The sequence below is a fragment of the Apteryx mantelli genome, chromosome 13 (assembly GCF_036417845.1).
Source record: "Apteryx mantelli isolate bAptMan1 chromosome 13, bAptMan1.hap1, whole genome shotgun sequence".
NCBI classification, from domain to species: Eukaryota; Metazoa; Chordata; class Aves; order Apterygiformes; family Apterygidae; genus Apteryx; species Apteryx mantelli.
The window spans coordinates 8,953,446-8,964,445 of NC_089990.1; the positions used below are offsets into that span (position 1 = coordinate 8,953,446).

General features: G+C 35.1%; 1 long non-coding RNA gene across 1 annotated transcript; it reads left to right on the plus strand.

Moving 5' to 3' along the window:
• Positions 1-5,108: 5,108 nt before the first annotated feature.
• LOC106496816 (uncharacterized) lies at positions 5,109-10,290 on the plus strand. Its single transcript, XR_001294686.2, has 4 exons — positions 5,109-5,195; positions 6,158-6,256; positions 7,142-7,197; positions 9,820-10,290. It is a non-coding gene; the product is annotated as an uncharacterized lncRNA (long non-coding RNA).
• Positions 10,291-11,000: the final 710 nt, after the last annotated feature.

An 11,000-nucleotide genomic window follows, 5' to 3' on the forward strand; every position in this document is an offset into this window, starting at 1 on the left:
AGTGGGGGGTAATATTCAAATCCAAATATCAAATCCCAAGGAAGATAGCTCAAAGACACATATGTCTAAGCCAGACTTTATAACTTTTAGTCCCATAGTCTGTAGCTGTTGATTTATGCACGTAAGCTTTGAATTCTGATATGGAAATTTGTCAATTAAGAACCCACAGGAGTTCTGGAAGAAAAGTACAAAGGTCTATCAAAACAGTAATAAGTCACTTGCATACTTTTTTTTTTTTGCACAGTCCTGTTTTCACTTCAAATATTGTATTTTTTAATCATCTAATTTCTTATTATAAAAAAAATAAAATTACAGTCTGGATATTGCTCTATTAGGAACAAAATGTCTCAATTATTTAATCTTAATCTGCAGCCCTATAAATACAATTTATGTGGGTGTACTTCACAGAAGTGTGTGTTTAATGGCTGTTATGGTGGGGGTTTTTTTTTTTTTTTTTGTGTGTGGTTTTGGGATGTTTTTGGTTTAGTGGGTAGACCCGATATATGTTTTGTTTTTAAAATGGGACTTAAATAGAATTGGGCCAAACTCCAAAACTGTCATGTGTCAAAACTCAAAGGGTATTTCATATTTTTACTTTGCAAGACTTGAATCTGAAGCTGTGCCTCTGCAAATACCACATGGTAGCCATGGTTTAAAAGGACACTGGAGAGTGTTTATGTTACTGCAGCTAGGACTTGATTGTAAAAGAATGAATTTCTCTCAATTCTTTTAAAGAAAGCTGTATTTGAATGGCTGTCCTCCAAAGGGGGTCTGGTTTGCATATGGGGTTGAGTAGACCAGCTATCCAGCATAAAGGAGGCACCTGGCTGAGCAAGGGGCAGGATTTCAGATGCTACAGACAGATAACACTTACTGACTTGCTCTGGCAGATTATTTGGTTTATATGACACTTACCGCTTCATGATGCATTACGGAGTCCGTGTGCTGAACATCAGCCACTGGATTCTACTCTACAGTCAGCCAGAATAGACCAAACGGGACTTAAAAAAAAAAAAAAAAAAAAAAAAAAAAAAGGGGGGGGGGGGAAGAAATATACCTTGTTAAGTGAATACTCTATATCCTATATTAAGGTTCTACAAGGCTAGAAAGCTCTCTGAATTTAGGCTATCAGTTTTTCAATACAAGATCACAGTTCTTTTTTTGTTCTCTGGCATTGTATTCCATTTGAGGATTCTGTCAACACCCCTTCAAAAAACTGCGTAAAGCTGTTAAGATTTGTAGGAGAAAAATCAATACAACGTACCCTTGACTCATAACTTGAAGTTCAAGACAGGGCTCCCTCCAAGAAGTGTTGCAGTACTAGAAAAGAAAAAGCAGACATCTGTGGGTTGGTTGTTTGTTTTTTACGGTTCCCTATTGAAAACAATTAGTGGTATACCATTACAGTGATCACTTTTAGCCTAGATTTTTTGCTAAGGGACTATCGTGGTTCCCCACTATTTGCAGTAACAGTGAATGGAGTGTAAGAACATGTCCTAACTGTGACAAGACAAATGGGATACCGAGACAGTAACCACAGCACCTGAAAACCCTATGGGAAGCACGTCGACTTCTCCCAAAAGATATCTGTCAAGATTCATTGCAGGATCTTTTACTTGCCTTACTTTAATTTCCTGCATCATTTAACCAGTGTTTTCTGTGGTAGAAATGCCCTGCACATCATTGCTTCCCTTTTATATTTATTGATAAATAGTGGCTTCTTGTATAAAAGACTTTTTGCATGCAGTGGTGAATATAATCTCTTTGGTTTGCAGATACAAACTAAAGACAACACCTGGGCCTTTTAATAAGAAACCAAAAACCTGTGAATGATGCATGGTGAACAGCCTGCAGTTCAAATGACAGTTTTTCCTCCCTGGCTAAATTTATTTTAAGACTAAACTCTATCCCTGTTCTTACTGTTTGTAGTGTTTTTGGGCTCCTCTCTGGAACTTACTTTCTCTATACCAGACTTCCTCATACAACCTTTGGTCCAAGTTTGAGGGAGGATGGGAATGCTACATTCCAAAATCAATTGAAAAAGGTAGCATACTAACTTAAAAGAATAGATGAGACTGCTTTGTTTAGAGCTATACTCTTAAAAGATAGACTTAAGGATCTCATGTTGTGGTATTAAATATTCTGAGCCATTCAGCTATTTGAGCCAAGCTGTAAATGCAAAAACTATTAAAATATTTTGGTGCAAAAACCTAAAACCTGTCTCTTTCAATTCAACTTCTGAGTTAATTCCACTGTATATATATTAGGGGAAACGAATTAAAGTGAAGCAAACATTAGAAGTAGCATTATTAAATAGGAAGCAGCAAAATTTTGCCTAAATGATGAACTGCAGCAAGCTACACTTTTAATGCCTGTTGCATCACTCCACTTCTTGAATCACTCCACTTTCAAAGGATAAGGAGTCTTTATTAGGAGGCTTGCTTGTAAACCAACTTGTTTTCCTGAAAAACAACTTACTGGCTGAGAGGATGTGGAAACCATTCTGTTGTTGCTAGTAGTAGGTTTTGGGGTTGTGTTTTTTGGGTTTTTTTTTTGTTTGTTCTTTTTTTAATGTCCAACTAGGAGACCACAATAGAGATGTGTGCAGCGCTATACCTTGAAAGCCTTGCAAATATCCCCAGAGGTCAGTACAGGCAATCAGCTTTGACCTTGCCAAGAAAACAAACATAGTTATTGATAATTAGTGATGTACACCGCACAAAACCAGGACTGGAAGCAAGAAATTAGGTAACTTTCATCAAAGCGTCTGATGACTTCAGAAAGTATTTTTTTTTCCTCTGCTGCTGCTGGCTAATATGATGCAATGCTGTTTATTTTAGTTATGTGTCCAAAGCTCTGATCCTCTTCAGAAATATCTGTTACTCACCTCGCTTATGCTTATGGAATAGACAAATTCAATACTGGGAATATGTAAGAAAGCAACAGAGAAATTTCAGGCATGTGCTTATAATAAACAGTAGCAAAGGCACAAGTATTTATTATGTCTTTCTCAGTGCTTGACCAATCTACTTCAGCAGTTCAAAATTATCTCTAATTTGCTTTCCTTATAAATGTACTTAGTGAAAAAGCAGTAGTAAGACAAACTATTTGAAAGAGATTAAAATTAAAAAGGACATTGCTACAGATATTTTCCACACCTAGTTTTGAAAGTTATCTTAATTTTTCTCAGGCTTATGTGGCAATGAAAGGTTAAGCATTATTTGAATGATCTACTACGAAATACTGTATTGTCACAGGGGATTTAAATAGCCAGAGATGGAAAAAAAAATTGAATAGGAAGTATTTGGTTCAGTGTTGAAATGCGACGCCTGTTTTATGATTTTAAAATATAGAAAAAACTACTCACATAAGGCCCATTATATATGCCAGTTTTGATTAATCCTAAAGGTTACTTTTTAGTTAGCATGTGTAATAGGAAATACAAACTGTTCCCAGCAAATAGGTTAAGTACTTATGGATACTATATTTTTGAAGCTTGTATGGCTTGCAGTTGCATTCCTTTTTTGTCGTTAGGAAAATTCCCATTAGGGGTAAGCCTTAGTTTTGGAAAGAGCATTTAAAAGGCAAATGGTCTAAATTATTCATGAATGCTTCTTAGCACTGTTTTTCATTAGTAGACAAGCAACGGTGATAGTGGGAATGCAACTGAGCTTCCTCAGTTTTAGTTATCAGTCTGCTTATTTTGTAACAACTTTACAAAAATAATAAATTGGTAGCTTAATGAAAATAATTCTTTTTCTAATTATTTAGTAAAAGAAGGAATTACTCAATAAACAGGACTTGAAGAAATGTGTGCACTTCATTTTTCCAGAATTTTTGCAGCTAACTAGCTCTGGCATGTGGGTATGTATGTATAGACACATATGTTTGTATCCTGGTCCTGTAAAATTATTCCTGTATTATAAGAAAAAAAAAGTTCTTTTTTTCCTGTTTTTGTAGATTCTGAAAGAATTTATCTTGAAAACCCTTTGCAAGTTGCTGATGAAGTGTTAAACCTTCAAGATTATGTGTTTAATGTGTTTTCTTCTGGTGAGTAAGTTCTATCATAGTATTTATTTTCAGATTACAAGAGGTAATATAAAGTTTAATTGGTTTCAAGCTATCTACCTAAAAACTTCAAGTGAAATAATTAACATTGGCTGTCAGATTTAATCACCAGAGAGTGATTAAGTATTATTTTCACTTTTTAAAAAGTTTTAGCACATTCACAACCACAGTTACAAAAATAAATATAATGATATAATAAAATCCAGTAAATCAAACACTTACAGAACTATACTGATGAATAAATGAGAAAGGGAGCAGGCCAGAAAAGGGTTTCAGAAAATTTTGTCTTTTTCCATTAATGTTTAGATGAGGCATTTGTCTGTAAATAAGGCTGAGAATCATTTTCTTATGCACATTCCTGTAAATTTTGATGGTTTGGCATAGTAACATTTGGGGGGTTTTTTTGTTTTTTTTGTTTTTTTTAACTGTTGAGAGGTGTAGAAGATTCAGAGTGTGGAATTATTGACAATCATCTTTTGGACAAAGAATTTGTTCTGCAGAAAAACAGGAAAATCAAAAAGCTAAAAATGGACTGCTGATAGTTTTGTCATATCTTTGATCCTTTGCTTTTTTGGGGGGGTCATATTTACTGCCTGTAACTACTGCTTCTTCCTTGTCATTTAGTTCTTTCAGAAGTCCGTATTTCTATTTAACAGTAAAGAAAAACTTTCAGTAATGTAGAGATGGCACAAAAATGGTTATCTTCACTAATGCAAACATCCTTAGCACTAGTTCTTAATATGATGCTGCTCAGGCTTGCTCCATTAACAGTACCTTTAAAAAAAAAAAATCTTGAATTGCTTTTTTCAGAACTCCTTTTTTAGTATCTTCCTGTTGTTTTTGACATTGTCTCTTACACAGCTACTATTTGGGTCTTTCATAGCCCTTTTTGAGTAGATCAACAGAACTTTTTTTTTTCTTTTTTCCCCAGAAAGCCAAAGGATTAAAACTTAAGGCTATCTTGGATCACCTAAATGTGAAAAGAAAAAAGCCTGTAAGAATATGGGCTGCAAGAACATCACCCAGAAGAATAAGGCCTATAAGAACCTTGTCACATGCCTGTCCCATCTTCATACATTTTGCCACTGAAATAAATTCACTGAGAACTGAGATAAATGTAAGCCAAGGTATGAAATGGTGGGACAAGCGGGCAGGAAGTGACTAACTTTTGTCTAGCAGAGCAGATTTGTATTACCTGTAATACCGAGATTGTTTCATTGCTAGTTGCTGCTTCTTTATTTTAAGGAACTGGTTGGATTAGTCTTGCCTCCTCCTGGCAGAGAAGATTTGAGTTTCACAGCTGTGCTGTTTAAAGTTCCAGAGTGTATTTCAAGTACAGGCTACAGGAACAGACTATGTCAACCCACTGAAGAAACAAACAAACCAAAAAACCCCCCAAACCCCTGCTGCCTTGCAATCTAAGTAGCATTGCTCTTCTTTCCAGTTAAAAGACCTTTTTCTGCTTGGCAAATTATTTATCAGTCAGCTCTTTGGTCCATCTGGGAACAGACCCTGTTGAAGTTTGTCAGTTGAGAAAAAAAGCTCCTTGACTGATTCTGGGCATCTGTGCAAGTTTCATTATAGAGTGGAGTAGGCTTTTCTGCCAGTCCTTCTCTGATATATCCAGTTATTGGATGTTTAAATCTTCAAGTGGAGCAAAACTACTGGAAATACTAGCCAAGACGTTCTGTTCTGAAACGTAGCTTAGCAACTACCAGAGCCCGGGAGAGGTAAAATTTCACTTTGGTGCCAAAGAAAATAAATGCAGGAAGAGAGTTCCTGAAGGAACAAGCCAAGTAGGGCGAGGTTGTGGAGTTAGTTTAGAATAAACAGATAGCATTTGATTATGTCCGGTTTGGAAGTTTTCATCTCTGTTACTGTGTCAAAGTTATTTTGAAAGTCCTTCTATCCCACTCCCCCAGTAGGGTGGTAGCAGAAATCCTTGAGCTGATTGATCAACTGAAAACATAGATGCAAGAGTAGTGGACTTTTAAAAAAGAATTATACTCCACACCAAAATTCAGGAGTGTTGTGTGTTCAGCCCTAGAATAAAATATTAAATTTTATTGTAATTAAATCTATTTTACAGGTTAAATCACTGGTATGGTGCATGGAACCAAAGAAACATGTTTGTTGAATGACTGAATTTCCAGGTGCCTCAGAATTTCTTCTTATTTCTCATGGAAAGGTATTGGCTTATTTTTTTTCATGTTCAGTCTTGGTAAATGTCATAATTGGTAATGTAAGATTATGATTCTAAATTCTACTGATGCATCACTTAGAGAATATAATGGTTTGGAATGCTGTAAACATGTTCTTGATAAAAGCAAAAGAAAGAAAAGACAAGGAGGAAAATAGATGTGTTAGTGGACTCATCTTCCCAGTAGGAATATTGATTTCATTCAGTGTCTTGATAGATAAAATAACTAAGCAAAACATCCAACTTCAAAAACATCACTTGAAGAAGATATGGGAATGTAGCAGAGAAGGAGGACAATGATGAATGTTACTTTGTTAAAGGAAAAAATTCAATCTCTCTGCATGAGAGATTCATCATTTTCCTTTTTGCTCTACAGCCATATTAATAAGCATTTGATAAATGTCCATTTAGCTACAGTAGGAAAAAATCATATTTAAAATCTTGGTTCATGGGTCATCTTTTAAAGCATTACATCTTAATAGTTAAAATCTTTATCAGGTTCTGTGCAACTGTTTAAAGATTTCAAGCAATTCTCAGAAGAAAGCAGTGAGGAATTTCATTCTGAATGGCAACATATTTGTTGCGAGGAGGGTATCATATATATGCATTTACATCAGTGCTGAACAGGTTTTATAAAAACACCACTGGAGATATTGGTCTCAGAGGAGAAACACATTACTCCAAATACATATATTCAGAATAACAATGAAACTACACTCTGAGGTTTTTGTGATGTTACATGTGAACTTTTGTGAATGCTATTAAAGGGCATGAAAGTAGGAGAAAATACAAATATTTACAATGTAAACTCATGTGCAGGCTGTATATATTACAATATGTATATAATAATAAATGTTTCTTATTTTGGAATAGATCTTCAAAACTCAACTGTCTGTACTGGAAAGCTATTCAAGATAAATCCCTTAAAAGTAATGTATCTTTTTACAAGATAATGTTATCTGGTAAAGATATCAAGTAACTATAAAATGGAATATGTGAAGAGGTATTAATATAAAGCAAAATATTTATTACAACTGTAATATTGTTCAAAATGATGGAATGAACATGAATTACTTAATTTGTATTGTATTTCAAAACACTGAACTGTGAAACTGCATACAAATGATATGCAGAGAACTACTTTTAATGAGTAGTATATTCGAGGCACTAGAAGAAGTTAGGCATTGCTAGGTTTCTCTGAGAGAAGAAATTACTGATGAAGTTGGATTTTTTTTTTTTTAATGCTATTTGGCTTATTTACAAAGAATTTGAGGTCTCTTAAAACATCTGCCAAAAAATGAGGTTTTAATTGTTGAATTTATAAATCGAGAAATTTCTTAGAGAAAATTACCTAGGAGGTATATTTAGGGTTAAAATGGTCTTCAGCAGGGCTGTCCAGAGTGGTTCTCACTCTGGTGTTTTTGCTTCAGGGACTGTGAAACTTTGACTGAATACGGTACCAGAATCTGCATTGGGAAGGAGGTTGTTCTCCTTCACAAACTTTTTCTCAATTTTTTTTTTTCTTTGACTATTTTTGGTAATCAGATTTGGTCCTGTCTCCACACTCATGAATAAGCACAATCTTCTATCTTTCTCCCGGCTAAGAAGTCATTTTTTTGACTTAATTCTCTCACAAGGAAGCAACATTCTATTAAGCCTGCAGTATTTCTTCCCTTAAATAAGCCTCTTGCAGGTAATCTATTGTTCTGAGTTTTCTCCTCAAGGAAACACAAAGAAATAAATAACAAGCTCTCAAACTGCTGATCAGCCTTACTATGTTATATCTTATTCTTCAGCTATATAAACTTTACCTTTCTGTTTTTAAGTGTTGCATTCTGTGTTTAACTATTTAATGACAATAATCCATTATCTGCTCTACTTAGAGAAATGTATCAATATGGTAGTGATGTTAGAGTTAATTTTTAAAATAATTTTAAGTCTGCCGAAGTTGTAATTTGAAAATTTTCCTATTCCAAGTTACACAAAATCCAGGATTTTAAAGGACATCCAGCTTCAAGGCCACCTTAATGAATAAAGACAGCTAAGATATAGCAGATATAGCTCCTGCTGCCCCAGAATAGATAGATTGTTAGGAATTCTGCCACTTAACGGAGAAGAAGGAAATTCAAGTTAGTTCCCAGAGAAAGGCAGGAAAAGAAGTTGAATTTTGGTCTCCTTTATCCCACAGGAGTACACTGTCAGATTGTTGTGATAGGTTAGTTTCTATCTCAGGATTTTAGCACATAGTCCATCTTAAGAGATTTCTGTTTCTGTGGAAAGTTTTGGCCTTATTGCATCAACATTGCCAGAGAAACTGTTTTCATTAAAAATCTCTAGGAAGGTCTGTGTTTTACAATAAGTAAGCTGCATTTATTTTAGATGCTATTTCACTCCCAGTCTCTCTTCATTCAGGATTATCCAATTATGAATGGTCACTGATTTTTAACAATCCTTTCTTAATTCAGATTTTAGCATGAGAGTTATGACGGCCTGAAATAAATCTCATTCGTTATAGCTAACCCTGATAGCACAAGCTGATTAAATTATAAATTGTTAAGAGTTTCAGGAAAGAGATGATCATTAGGAATTGTAGTGGTAACTTGATTTTGTAGATTGATTGTCACTGATGACCATTCTCTAATCAATATGCTACAGTAAACAGCTCCATGCTAGTTCATCTTTGTTCGCTGTTTCTGCAATTAAGCCATTAATATAACTGTCAATAAAGGAGCTGGCTATTTGTTGGAAAGCTTATATCCACAGAGAGTTGAGAAAGCAATTTTTCCTGTAAAAAAGCATTGGTCTTCCAGTAGCTCTAAGAGTTGAGTTTCAGAAAGCCATGTAAGATTTTGTGCAGTGTAGTTTTTGTGCAGTAGGGCTAAGTGTTACAGGGACAGGATCATCCTGATGACCTCAATAGAACAGTACACCTATCTGGGGGACTAGAATTATAGGGCTTTTCTGTCCCCTAATTAGTAATATTACTTTATATTTTGCATGTCCTTCTGCACCTGTTAGGAAGAAGTCTGCAGGGAGCTTGTTGTTACCAGCCTTGTGCTTACAGGCTTCCAAAGCTGTAGCTTCAGAGACGTGCAAGGTGCATTCACTTGGAGAATTTCCATATCCAGACTGAAGCACTGTTTAAAACTTTGGAATTGTCCAGGATTTCTTCTGGGCTGCATGTTTTATTCCTTTGTGCATGTTCCTGCAGAGAAGCTGTCCAGATGAATCTTCCTTGACGTATATTCACCTTAAGCTAATGGCTGAGGGCAGAATTTTTGCTCGTATGTCATTCATTAATGAGTATCTGACCAAGCAAGGCTTTGTGAACAAGGAGACGCCAATGAAGCCTTGCTTATTGCCTTGGCATGATTCTTCGGGGCCTAATCTAGTTGCCATGACTGACATATTCTAGAAGTACAATCTGGTGGGCTTGCTTTGGTTTTGCAGGGTCGGGGAGGGTGTCTTTGGTGGAAAGAGGGTGAAACATGACAGAATCGCATTCCCAGCACACTGGTGTGCTAATACATTCAATGTTGTGTTGCCGACAGTAAGACAAGAATTTCTGAAGAAGAGACACAGGACAAGAGCTTATGACAATGGTTTGAGGAAGATAACCTGAACATCTGTTTGAAGACCAGCTACCTGAATCTGAGCTCACTCCTCTTTGATCTTTCTTCTTTTGGAGACTGAGAGATTTCCCTCTCTCAAGATTTACATTACTCAGTACAATTTAAATGGATCCTTAAATAAAAAAAATAAAAAACCTCATGTAATTATTTTGTATGAGAGTTAAACAGGTAAACTGGGGAATGTATTATGTCTCCAGAAACATTTATTTTCTGGCCATCATAAACTATACTGCCAGCTGCTCCCCACTGTAAAGTGTGTATACTTTTACACAATAAAAGGAATATACAGGATTTTTCTACATGAAGTCCCAAACTCTCTCAAGTTATTTAAATTGAGTCAGAATAATCTATGTCAAAAGCTGTCAGTACGATGGGATGGAAATCAGTCATGTCTTCAATATTTGTGTTATATAAAGTTGTCATTTTGGGAGAATAAGCAATGATAAAGAACTGTTGCGGTGCTTTTGCTAGATCCCTATTTCTATGGCAACCATGATGTTCATGTTGCCTGTAGTGTTGAACTCTTCATTTTTCTAATAAACTGTGTTCCTTGTTTAAGTAAAGGTTTCAGAACAAAGCTGTAAGAATTTAATTACCATATATAGGGAAAATGGGGCTGGACTTCTAGAAACATTTCTACCAAATAGGCACATTCATGCACACAGTGTAATAATGTATGAAAAAAAATTAAGACTTTCACGTAAGGCATGAAATTTAGTGTATTGTTTTTAATTTGGCAAACACATTAGCAGATGTTATCTTCTAGCTGTACATTAAAAGAAATATTTAACTCTCCATATAAGTACATATTATATACATAAGTACATAGTATGCTGACCTCCCTAATAATATGTGATTTCATGGGTAATATAAGGCATAATTAATATTTGTAATGTTTGAAATCTTAGCAGAGAATGCTATCACTGTTTTCTGCAGTACTTTTTGAAGTGGACAACAGAACTCCTACTGATTCTGAGGACCCACTTTTCATTCTTGTTAGCATTCAAATTACTATTAGAACGATTATTAATGAGAATAGATACTGTATAATCTAGGTCTGGAGCCATTGTTGCTTTTTAGTGAGTAATAACTTACTTGTA